This window comes from Anopheles coustani, chromosome 3 (assembly GCF_943734705.1).
Source record: "Anopheles coustani chromosome 3, idAnoCousDA_361_x.2, whole genome shotgun sequence".
Lineage (NCBI taxonomy): Eukaryota > Metazoa > Arthropoda > Insecta > Diptera > Culicidae > Anopheles > Anopheles coustani.
This window is the reverse complement of record NC_071288.1, coordinates 35209911-35223311: the sequence shown is the minus strand read 5'-3', so window position 1 is coordinate 35223311 and position 13401 is coordinate 35209911.

The window sequence follows — 13401 nt, the reverse complement described above, 5'->3', positions numbered from 1 at the left end:
GTGTGTGGCATTTCATTGTTCGCCAGTGCCGCTTCTTCGGGAGGTTTCTGCGCGCCAAAGAGGGGAGGCAGGGAGAGGGGAATATTATGCTCCATAATGGCTTCATCATTGGGGTCATCTGTGGCCGGGTTGCGAAGGGTCGTCGATTAGTTCAACCCGCACACTGCACAGGTTGCGTGACCGTTGCCCGGCGAAAGGGACGCTTCTTTAGGGCGAGTTGACACTGGGCGCTCTTCCGGCAGCACCTTCGATTTTCGGCCAACGGACCAGCGTCCCTTCAGGCGAGATGTTTATCATCGCGCGGATGATAAACCGTTACCTTCGGGCGGGCTACGTGTATTTAAACTGTCGTTTGGGCCACCGTCGACGAAGCGGTGAATCAAGAACGGGGAAGAGAAGATGCTGTGTGTCCGCAGCACGACCGTCGTATTCTTTTGATTCCAGCCATCTGATTGTGGGGTTTTGTCCGGAGAGATGAGGCATGTTTGTCATGTATGATTTTTATTTTTTTTAATTCCCAGAACAATAATTTAGGTAACCGCATTGTACCGTTCGACGCGTGTGTCCATTTTTCTCCAATTATTTATCAGCACAAGTACCACAAGACCAACCTATACTGAAGCTGGTTGAAGAAATCATTTCATTAATAGCAGCCAGTGTTACCTCGGCTGGCCATTACGGGTTTGAGACCAGCGATTCATTCACTTTTCAAACCGCACAACGGCAAACCAAGCGTGTTCGGAGCGACACTTGGAAAATGGAGGAAAAACGGTACCAGCTGGCAAAACGGCAAACATAAACCCATCAAACCGGGAACCCTCTCGGCGGTCCGTTGTTCCGGTACGTGCCCGTTAGTGCGAGACCTCGCGGACTGGCTCGAAAACAACTTGTCACTCAAGATAAACTTCACTTTCTTCTTGCCCAAACAAGCGATGCCGCTGCGACGGTGGTGACGGGCGGGAGAAGAATATTTTCGCCTTCGAAGCGCATGGCAAAGGTACACGGGCACACACGCAGAGAGAACGCAGGCAGGCAAACCATTTGGTAGCTCACGACCTCTCCGAAGGCTTCGCGGGGCTCGGGCTACCGTGGGGCACACGCGGCCACGCAGATTCCAGTTCGCCGGGACAACCGGCTCGGGCTTGCTTCGCTCGAAACCGGTCGTTTTATTGATCTTCAATTTTCGCTTTCGTTCGTTTTGGCCACAGTCCGGTCGGTCTCGGTGGCTACCGGACATGGCCATCCGTGTGGGGTCCAGCCTAGGCGGAGCGGACTCCAAAAACTGCACATGCACACATCCGATAATAGCGTCGTTGCCATAAACCCGACTATGGGCAGCGCACCGTAGGATCGTTGAACGTGGGGAATGGTCACAACTTAGGAATGTCGAAAAATTTGACTAAGAGTATTGCAATATACTAAAATATGAGATATTCCAAAATGATAAGCTTTATTTCTTCAAAATTTGTCAAACTGATTTTACTTAAAATTAACCCGGGAAAAATATTGTTATTTAATTTTCAATTCTTGTGAGTTCAACCTATGCATTAAATTTAATTCCGTTGAATCACGCATCACATTAAACAGATAAATAGAAGGGATAAATTTCTGTCTGCTATTTCTCTACTATTATTCTTTCTTTGCTATTTATTTCCAGTGGAGACTTTTGAGCCTAAGAAATAAATTATTAATCGGCTTCCGATTGTTTGGAACCCGTTAGAACACAATGAAAAGACATTTTAAACTCTCTAGGTGAAATTCGTTCCTTCCATCTATTTTTTTTTTTTAACTTGGTGTAAAAATGTATAAAAGATCCTAGATTTTGGTGGTTTGTAGGATTTTGACTTGAGAAAAATGTCTTACCATTTTCTCTTTACGATAATCTCCACCAAACGAAGTTCAGTTTTGCAATAAGAAAGGCAAAGTCTAGAGTTAGCGCTTGCCAGTAACAAAAAACGGGTAAAATGAGTAATATGCTAACTTTTAATAGTCCATGTTTTAATTGGTTTGGAAAGGGCTAAAATCGTTTTAAAAGTAGCTACGACAGTATATTTGACTGTTTCTTAGCTTTAAATTACTAATTCAAGTTGATAGTTTGATTTATGCATAAATTTTTAATTTACCTACATAAATAATTTAACGTTGTTTTGCGCTTGAGTAATTCGTTAATACAAATACTATTTTCAGATCTAAACACAACTATAAATAGAATATAGTTAGCAATGCTATAGATAATTGTAAAAAATACAAAAAACAACTTAAAAGTCAAAACCGCAGTGTTTCAATCGTATCAATTTGTTTATTGAGTGAGGCATCGAATCGATCATGTTGCACCGATCCATTAGCCCATAGTGCATCGGCGATAAACATCTGTCCGGACTAGTTCCAACCGCACAAGGAAGGACGCGCAAGTGAGAGGGCCACAGAAGGAAGGAAAAAAATAAAACTGCTAACCGATCGCCAATTTCGTAGATCTACTATCACTTCTGCTTTGGGAATGTAGGTTAAGCAAAGCCGTTGCCCATCGCTCCGGATTCCGGCTCCGGTTCCCTCCAGGGTCATCGAACGGTTGATCGATTTCTGATGAATTTTGAGCCGCCCGGTCGCGCATGGATCAAGTGGATCGATCGCAAGGTTGAGCCGGCCGTCGTCCCGCTTCACTCCGCTCCGTCCCCTCGCACTCGATCGTTGTCAACTTTGCCGGAGACCCTAAGATGCCGCGTCGTTCCGTTTGCTAATTAATCACTTCGCCCTTGGCTTGGCACGGGACATCGCATGCGCGATTCATTCAACACCGGTGTCATTATCGGCCCTTTTCATTCCACCCCATGGGCGTCCCTTCGGCCCGCGTTCAGAATTGTACCAAACGGTCCACGATCAAGAAAGGCGACGCAAGCACGCTCGCTACAACAACACCACACAGAACATTATCACGTGTGAACGTCGGTGGTGTGAAACCGAAGACACACGAAACCGCGGAAAAGAGGATGACTCCACAATCGAAAGGCGCGCGCCTTCAAGACACACCGAAGATCCCGAAATATCTCGCCCGAAACGGGCAATTTGTCATTCCTCTCCCTGGCTTTTTCTCCCCGAATCTTCCCTTTCTCTCTCTCCTGTTCTTCAGCGGAAAGTCACACGATCTTTTGCGCAGCGACGAAAGATTCTGTTCTAGGAATCGCGATGACGACGAACCACGAAAATGAGAGCATAAATAAAAAAAAACACCGACCCAACGAAACCGCGCAACCCCATGGCGTAATCGGAAGATTGATGATTTCTTCCACTTCTAATGAGATTCCATTTATCGTGCTCTCTGGCGTTTAGCCGAAAACTGCGGCCTGTGGTTTTCCGAGGCACCGAAGCCCTCTCGAATGGTCCCGATTCGGTACATTCGGACGCGATTCCTCTCCCGGTGACGTCGCAACATTCTTGTCACATCGGGGATTTTCTGCAATGTGTGAAAAGGAAACCGCGCGAGTAAGATATTTGGCCCTCCCCTCCTTATTGGGATTAAAGTCCGTTTTTGGGGGAAAACCAAAGAACTGTACCTGTGTTCTTGTTTCAGGTTCACTGCGCAATTAAAATCGTTTCTCGTTCTTTGCGGATCCGGTTCGACAAATCTCCACCGCTCAATCAGTCCCACTTTTAACGAATGCAAACTCCCTGCAGACTCCCTCCGAGAAAGTCTCCTTCTGCCGGGGGTGGACAGACGCGGTTAGACGTTATGTAAAATCGCACTAACCGTTGGCTAACAGTTCGCATAAACAAGTGGCTGCCGCGTTTTTGGGATGCCAGAAGGGCCAGGTGTGCGGGGGGTGGTGGATGGCGTTTCGTTCCGTATGCACGCCGCCACTCCACATTTAGCAACATTTTTCTCACACCTTCTCAACTGTCAACTGCCAACCCGTCGTGTGCGTCGTTCGACATCGAAATGCATAAAATTTCCAATTTTGAGTACCGAAGACCTGTTTCGCGACTTTCGATCTCTGTGATTTTTGTTTGCTTTTTTCCACTGGTCAGCACAATTAGTAAACTGTTGAATAGTTATGTGCACGATGGTGCCGTGCATTCCACTGTCCAAAGTGTTTCGAGGAGGGTTCACGAGTCACGAGTCACGGAACTCAAAGTGGAGCAAATGGTTTAACATATTCCGAGTGCTCCCAGGTTTACATTCCGGCCACATTGACGGTGGACACGTGGATCGCGTGCAATGGGAAACAATTTACACAACACCATTCGCCGATCGCCGTAAAGCGATGGTGCTAATGCTAACACCGAAAAGGTGGCACATCTAAAAATAAAAACCATTACATCATGCAATCAACGAAGAGGGGAAGAAACACTGGTTTATCAGACCCGACCCGACTTCTTCGGACTTCTTTGACGGTTACCGGAACTGTGTCAAACCCGTTGCATATCCCCTAGCGGCACATTATCGATAATGCAGTGTTTACAGCCCATCGAAGCCTCGCTAATTTACCCTCGCCTGCACGAGCCCCCCTTGTAGACATCAATAAACGTTGCAATAAAACGGGAGAGATGGGGAATTGCATAACGAAACGGTCGGCAAATCGTACGACCCCGGAGTGCCCATCGACCACCCGGTAGGTTCGGGTGCGTCAGGACGTGGAGTACATCGCAAACGTAGTGTCCGCAGTCCCATCAGCGACGACACCTGCCATACTTGGCAACGTGCTAGTTACCATGTTAGTTGCCCACAACACCACACAATCGCACCGTGACCGATCGGGCGGACCATTTTCACACCTTCCTGAAAAGTATTCCCAGGCCGGTACGGCCACTTTTTTCGGCGTCCCGGGGACCGATTGGAAACCGTCGGCAACGGGCAGCCATTAGCAGGAAACCGATTTTCCACCCCGCATAATCCTCGCCTAATGGACGGTAGAAGTATTTCCGATCGTCACGATACGCCAAAATGCGATTAAAGAGCAGCGTTTTCCCGCCTTCCATTGAAACAATTGTTTCAATTGTTGACTTTAAAGTCAATTTACTCACACAACCAAGGAAACAACAACATATATTGAGGCCAATGAGTTTCCGCAGAGCTATCAAAAGGAATTGCATAACTTTTCATAATGTGTATGCCTTCCGACACACAAGTAGTATGCTATCAGTTGTGCAGTTCGTTGTGTTTCAATCTATGTCGGGATTCCACGCGCAAGGGCCGGCACACGGAGTTGTTCACAACCATTTCCGTTTTCATGTTGATAGCCGACTTTTGTTTTAATGAATACGTTACCGATCGTTTGCCAGACAGTTTTGCCGTGTCAAAGAAATGAACAATTTTATGAACACCTGCTTGCTTCACACGGGCCGTTGAAAGACGAATGTCAAAACTTTGTTCAACCATTAGACCATAAAATGGCAAGTGATGAATAAAACCGATCCATCCTACGTCGGCCGAGCCGCTTTTTACGTTCGGCTTGTTCTGCGCTATCACTTCCGATTTCGTGCTCACTCTTACGCAACTACACACAGCACACACACACACACACCGCCTCCGGGGTGGTGAACATGCATCGGAAAACGGAAACAAGGTTCGTCGCTTGGTGAAACCAGCCGAAGTCTTTCGCCTTTCGGAAGCGGTCCGAGGCGCAAAACATGATTTGCTTCGTTTGCCCGGATGCTGGCGTAGGCGCAATGGAAGGCATTCAGGGCACGTTAGAAATCGTTGTTGCAACATTGTGCCCAAATGTAGTCTTAATTAACGCCAGCGGATGATGGGGGCATGTGGGGCGAGTTGGCACGGAGAAAACCGGCCCCAGCAGCGAACGGGGTGTGCGAATAGGGTATGCCAACATAACATGGGGCAGCTAATTATGTTGCATGGGTAGGGGGCAAAGGGCATTGTTAAAATCTCACATTATTCTGTATCACTTTTACTTTTCCGTTGTAAGTGCTTACGTTAATGAGCAGGATGATTTTAATCAATTTGTGTCCGGAATTATTGACACAACTTTTTCCAGAGAGAGTCACATCACATTGTGTGTTTTTGGGAAAACTTCGTATCGTTTGAAAACAAACAAGAAACTACCAAACGCGTGGCCGCCTTTGCGACGATATTATTACACATTTTGACATTTCAATTCCATTTCAATAATGAGCGAAAACTTATACAATAAGCTGGCGAGTTTTTTTCTTTTTTTTTGTGGATAAATAAACACATAAACGTTCGTCACGACGCGAAAACATCCGAACGCCAATCAGCCAATCGGACACACAAAATCGGTGCGGAATACAAATTAATGCCCGGCCGGTTCGATTCCCGGCGGGAGAAAGTCATAGGTCGCCGGTGCCGACTCGTTTGCTGCCTGCTTGACACGATTATGCAGCTTCCCGAGAGCGCTCGGCTAATTCGCAAACACCGAAGATCACTGATAAGCCCCCGCCGGGAATCCGCTTTCGCTGCGCTATCAGCCCTCGGTGCCATGACGTGAGCACGTCGCATAATTCACCCACTCCGACGAGCTGGGGCGAGCGGGCGAGCGGGCAGGTTTCGCGGTTTTCCGTCCAGTATTTATCATCTTCGATTTCTCCGCGATCGCGACCGGCTCGGTTGGCCTTTCTCGCCGGAGCTACGGCTCCGGAGCGATACGGAGGGCCGGTCTCGCCAATAGACGACGTTCCAATCTGCAGTCTCGCGTCGTCCATCCCTGTCCCCATCTCCCCCGTTAGGGGAACTAGTTTGGCGCGAGGAAGCAACACCACGATACCGCGTGTCACATTACGTGAGTGCATAATCCTGCCTGCCGAACCTTCTTTTAAACACACACACACACAACCACGCGGGCGCGCACTTGCCCAGGGACGCGCGTGCGCATCTTGGAGGTCTTCGGGTGGGAAAAAAATTTCGCCCATCGATGGCCTTTTGCTCGACAGAAAGTCTGGCGCGATCGTACCAACGGCCCAGAGCAAGTGAGAAAGCGAACGACCAAGATGATGCCGGTCGCGTAGGTCCGGTCGACGAATTAGAAAGTCATTGAACTACCCTGCGTGTGTGTGCGTGTGTGTGTGTTTGTGGGTAGGTGCTTGTTGTCGCTGTGCCACCGAGCTTCCTTCGACCGGAAGAAAAAGGCGGAGAGCAGACGGCTCAAGACCAGATGCGCGTTGCCGAATGTGATCGGTGATCGAAAAGGGCCCAGAGAGAAAGAAGTGCCAGGATAGCTGCGGCCACCCCAAAGCCTACAGAAAAGGCCCCCGAGGGCCCTCCCGCGTGCTGGTGGTGGTGACTTTGGTCGTGGAGAAAGGTGTCCTACCGCTATCGGTTGGGGCACAAGTTGGGCAGCGAAAGACGGCCGCTCTCCGGTGGCCATTCCAAACGTTGCTGGCGGCTATCGGGACCGCATGTGTGTGTGTATGCGTGCTTGCTGGAAGCAATGCGCCGTCCTGCATCTTACTACGATCGAGAACCAGGCGAGCATGAATCACCGCGACTGACGTTTAGATTGAAATGAATGCATAAATTGTTATCAGGAACGGGATTTTCGTGTCTTTTCTGTGTAAAAGTTGAAAGAAAATTTCTTAAAATCATAAAACAGAGTCTGCAGAGAAATTACGTTACACAAATTCAGACAGTAATTAATGAAAAATGAAGTATCTGAAACATGCGAAGATGAGAAGTATCTGGCAAAGTTTGTATTACCGATGCTTCTCAGGTACCAACGTTCGCCTTCAAGCTACCAAATATTAACATACTAGAAAGCATTTATCTTTGAGGTGCAATTGAGCTTCATTATTAGGCTCAAAGCTTCCAACCTCTACTTATATACATAATTTAACATTCTTGCTGCTATATACCTCGTTCGTTAATAAGTAAGGTTTAACATTTTAAATTCATTCCGACAGTATTTTGAAAGTAGTTTTTATTTTGAATCTAAGACACACACTTGTATTCGTTAATAGGTCGTCTTCATCGTCAATTTTTAAATTAATCAAATTTAAATAAAACATATTTCGAATCGTCACTAATACAGTAACAACTACTAAATCAACATATTTTATTCACAAATTATTTTTCGAGGAAACTCATATGTCAAAGAAAAATAATAAAAATAAACAACGTATTATAATGGTAGGTTTTAACTTTAACAATTTTAAAACTTAATGTAGCTTCAAAAACAAACAAAAATGTAAATTATTCTCAATTTGTATTAATAACACTAAAGAGTGATCGTAAGAAAACTAAATGCATAAGTGTGTGGTAATTTTCAGTTTTTTAATATCCTGCTATCCATGTGATCTTTTTTTTTTTGATGAATTAAAAAAATACATTATTTCCCCATTCAAAATTTGGATGAAATTAAAAACGTTTCCTAAAGCAAGATCAAATCTAGCAACATGCTTGTAATACGCTCCGATCAAAAAACCATCTGAAAACGTTTTACTTTAGTTTTGTTTTTCTTTTTATACCTACTCCAGACGACTGCATTCCGTTGCACGTAACCCCATTTAGTAAAACGAAAGCATGAACAAACCGGGCAAAAAGGTGAAACTACTCTAATCATCCATCCGTGCGTTTCGCTGATCAGCGTACGAGGAACCCAAAACACATGTTAAACAAGTAACAAACTTTCCCAATTACTCCATTTGGCCACTCCGATACGGTGCGAGTAGGATGGCTCCTCCAGCCAGAACTATTGCAAACCTTGTTCGATGTTTTGTAGAAAACTATCCATCCGGATCGCTGCAAAACCGTGGCGGAGGGTGGCGTCGATGAACGGACAGCTACAAACCGTACATACGCATATCATCGTTTTGCCACAAAATAAAAAAATAGAAAACACACACAGGAATTGCCAACAACTCGTCTGCCGAGTCGGCAGTGGCGCATGAGTGGGTTCGCTTCCTCGCTTTACGGGCAACAGATTGATCGAACCGTTTCCTAGATCCTTCACTCGGAAAGAAAAAAATGGCCGCCTGGCAATGCTCGTGTTTGTTCATTTACATAGTCACACGGTCTCCCGCGCAAACAACCGGGGCCAGAAGGCAAATAATGAACGGAATTTGTCGACGTGACATCATGCGGCCGGCAAATAGCCAGAACCATTACCATCAGCCTTGAAGTTCTAATTCACGCGTGATGTTTGCAGCCGGTTAAAATACACTTTCATTGATTTATCGTGTTAGTTCGAGGGGGTGGAAGGGGTGGAATAATTTGTGGAAAACAAAAAAGACAACGCCAGGAGCATTTCCCAACCGCACACCTTTAGACGGATCGACGATGTTCGGTAGTCCGGGCACGATCTGCTCAATCCGGCGCGATCTCCGGCACTCCACGGGTAGTCTAATTACGCGAGCAGGACCAAGCGACGGTTACGCATCGGACACGAGCTCCCCCCCGAGAAGCCATTAGCGTCGTGACCGGCGTCGGAATCGGACGTGAGGCGCATTTCGCTACCCAAAACTGCAAATCTAATTTGGCAGCATTGCAGCTCATCGGGCCATCGACGTCTACGCCGCATCGGTTGCATCGCACATGCCACATTAAATTACGAAAACAGAGGCCCCACATCCACCCGGCTGGCTTGGCTCCAATTTGGCAACGCACAGTGACCGTAACCCCACCACATTCCGCTCTCGCTGCTTTGGCGGCTCGAGCGATTACTTCACCGCTGCTTAGCTTTTCGTTTCATTTGTGTACCCTGGGATGGCTGCATTTTCTTCTTCTTTAGTTTTGCCCTCACATACACACACAAACTTCAACCCGAAATGGTCGCGCAATGGAGGAAGGCCTAGCGCCCGGACACGCGGCGCCGTAACCATCCTGCCGCCACCGGTGGCCGCTAGCAATTCCCGCCCGCTTCGGGCGCGCTGGTGTTTCCTTTTATTAATTAATTCCCCGCCCGGCACAGCAAGCAACCGCCAGCAAAAATCTTACGCATGCATACGTGTCGATGCATGCTTATGCTCTCAATTCGGGCTGGAATGTGCCGTCCCATAAATGGCACTCCACTGGACCGTGTGCCTTGAGCCGGTCCTCCCGGTAGCCCTTTGGGACCTGGACCGGGAATGGGCGGTTGTTTGACTAAATCGCCAATTGCATAAAGTACCCTCGAGCCCCGGGTTTTCCCCCCGGACACCGCAATTCCGACAACCAAATCGGCAACCGGTGACCGATAGGGTGACAGTGAAATTACTTCCTAATTAAAATTTCATTACAGTACCCGTGGGCACTCGACGCCGGGTTCGAAACGTGGCTAAATTGTGATATATCTCCTTGCGGTTGCGGAATGTCCTCTTTTGCATTCTGGCGCCGTCGGCCACCGAGGAGGGTGATAATTGATGCAAGAATGCAAAGGGTCATACCAAATATTCTAATCAGGTGCTAGTTTGTTTTATTCTAGTTGATTTTTTTACGATGCGTTTGTTTTCAAGAATGTTTTCTTATCGAAACACAAGCCTGATTAAAATCAAAATTAGATCAAAAGTGATAACTTGGGCTACAAAATCATTTAGTAAAAAAAGGTTTTACTACACCACAAATTTTGAAACGAATCAAAACTTGCAGTAGTATTTCATGTTTTACTTGAAATTTTATATTACCTTTGCAGGGCTAAAGATTTTAGACTTGTTTTAACTTTATCTAAATAATTTATTTGACCAACATTAACATTGTTTTTGTTCAAATAATTTAAAAAATATGTCACAACACCTATTTTACGTTCAAAGGTGCATATTTTATTTTAATAAAAGCGGTTATATTAATCCAATGAAATAAATGTTTTTAAATTGATTTAAAATCTTCATCAACAATTTAATCGATAAATTTATAATTGTTAACATGGGCCTAAAATGAAGTTTCTGCCAGTGTTGTTTGAACATGTTTTTTTTTTCCTTTTATGAAAGTAGATCGAAATGTTTACTACCAATAAAACTTTCCCAATCTATGACAAACTAATCCTATTCATATAAATCTCTGAAGTTGAAAACTGACTCATATGCAAAAAAAATCTTTCCCAGTTAACACTTTTTTAAATTTGCAAGCTTATCTTTTGTAAGTAAAATATATATTTCACATACTATAGTAAATTACTCCGGTTTTTACTAAATCTTGGCTAAAATCACATTGGAAAAGCATATTGAATAACATTGCTTTTTTTCTTAAGGACCAATTGGTTTCAAAGCTCAGAACTGTGTTGTAAATTTTGTTAAGCTGGACTGTTTTTGGTTAAACACATGTTGAACTTTGCAAAATTATGTACATATAACTTCGTTTACATTTTAAAATCGTCTTTGTTAAAATCCAAAGTAACGGCTATAGAAAGAATGTAACGTGAAGGAAAAGTGTTGACGGCAAAAGTGAAAAACTGGAAAAAATGGAAAACGCTTCCATTAAAAATGAATAGCCTCCGTGTAATTTAAGTTTCCACTACGAGCGCCGTAACGTCCCACGAGCCAATTTTACTTTCAATCCGCACATACTTCACCAAGACGGCGCCCCGAGAATCGTTCTTGCTCCCGCGGAGGATTTGTGTCGGTGCGCGATGAAAGTGTTCTCACGAGCTCCCAGGTATCTCGCCCGGGAGACGATCCGGTCGGTATTCTGGCCGGCCCGGTATGAAACTATTTGCCATCGGCGTAATGCGTCATTAGAGTAGAGAGTAGCCACTATCATATACCAGCCCCCACTCTATGGAGTTTCCCGGGATCGATTGCGACGCTGACCACCGGCCTGGCGAAACCGTCCGATCGGTGGTCGGTTTAATTCACACACTCACACCTCATCGGAACCGAAGAGGGTCGCTGATGGCGCATTTAGTGACTGTTGCTTTCCCTCAACGGACGTCCCAGGCAGCGCGCCCGTCTGGAAGCTGGTAATGACTCCATTAGCTCGGTGGCACGATACGATACTTCCCTTCCGCGCTCGGAAGATCCCGCGATCCCAAATGGGTGGCTAATAATTTCTGAATTAGCGTCGCCCCGCAATCGTCCGGCTTCGATCAGTTCTAGCTTAAGACATTAGGGGACACGTCACGATCGCGATAGAACATCGCACAAAAACCAAAACAAAATGGCTCGAACCCATGCAGCATACCACATGGTCGCAGTGCATTGGCCTTTCGGTATGGTGGTGTCCGGATCCGCCGGCTTCGGGGAGTGGAACGGGGTGGAAAATCGGTCCCACCCGCAGAAGACGACACCGCTCGCATGGAAAGTCCAGCCGGGCGAAAGCGAAAAAAATTAATTACTCTATCTCTCCACCCCCTCCATTGCTACTACTCTGTCACGGCGTTATGTCCTTGCCCTTGGTGGTGCCACCCGTAGCTTCGGGGAGGTAGCCAACAGAACGTTCCACCGTATAAGACCCCGGGCCCCACGATCGGTGAGTCAGATCGAAGTAGATTCCGATTGCGGCTTGCGTGAGCCTCCACCATAACTACTGATCGTTCCTGACCGGATCGGCCGCACAAATGGGGAGCCTTCGGGAGCAGAGTCAAGAGCCCGGGGCGCATCCTCGCGGAAAGATGGCAAAGATTGGGAAACCTATCTATGGCTTTTTATGTGCCATTTTCGTTCGATCTTCTCCGCCGGAGGCTCCATTAGCGGAGTGAAACCATGGGTCGTTGATGAAGAACTTTCAATTACATCACCTCCAATGGGACAGGGAATGGGTGATGGCGTTTTTTCAGTTTCTTTTGCCATCTGTAAATCCCACTTTAATTGCTTCGATTCTACCGATGTCGGATTATCTCTTGTACTTTCTACCGGCAGCAGATAAACGGGGCTGGATAGGCACACGTTTTTCGATACGACGAATCGAATTGAGAAAAATTTCTATAAAGTGGGAAAACTTATCCAACCACTCAAATAAAAACCCTCCTTTTACAGTATTCGAAAAACACTATTCCACTGAAGTAATATTTTCCGCATCCAAAGACATTCCGATATTACTTATGCATTGACTTTTCCCAATTTCATTTTCATGTCAGACTTCAGCAGCGAGATTGCTTTTATCGCATTCTCATGGCGGTTGGCATTTCAATCGATCGCTTTTAGAACGCGCCTGGCCACTAGGAAAGTTCTGCCGCCCGAACACCGTAGCGAAAGAGCACGTGTCACAGTTAATTAAACATCTAATTTTCACCTCGATCGCCCGGCCTCGGGACCACGTGACCACCCATCCCGCCCAATCGGTCGATCCGCGTTGCGAGCCAGGCCAAAGAACGCTTCCAACTCCTAGAACGCGCAATCGCAGCGTCTTGGCAGCGGCAACGGAATGCGTGCAGTGGAATAAATTCTCCAAACAAGACGCCTTAATAAAGCTGTCAGCTTTCGTTCGATGTCAAAACACTCGCCCCAGCGGTGATGAAGTACATTCACCCCTCCAGAATGCTTTCAACCTGGGAGGCGGATGGTCCCGCGGGGTAGGATGGCCAT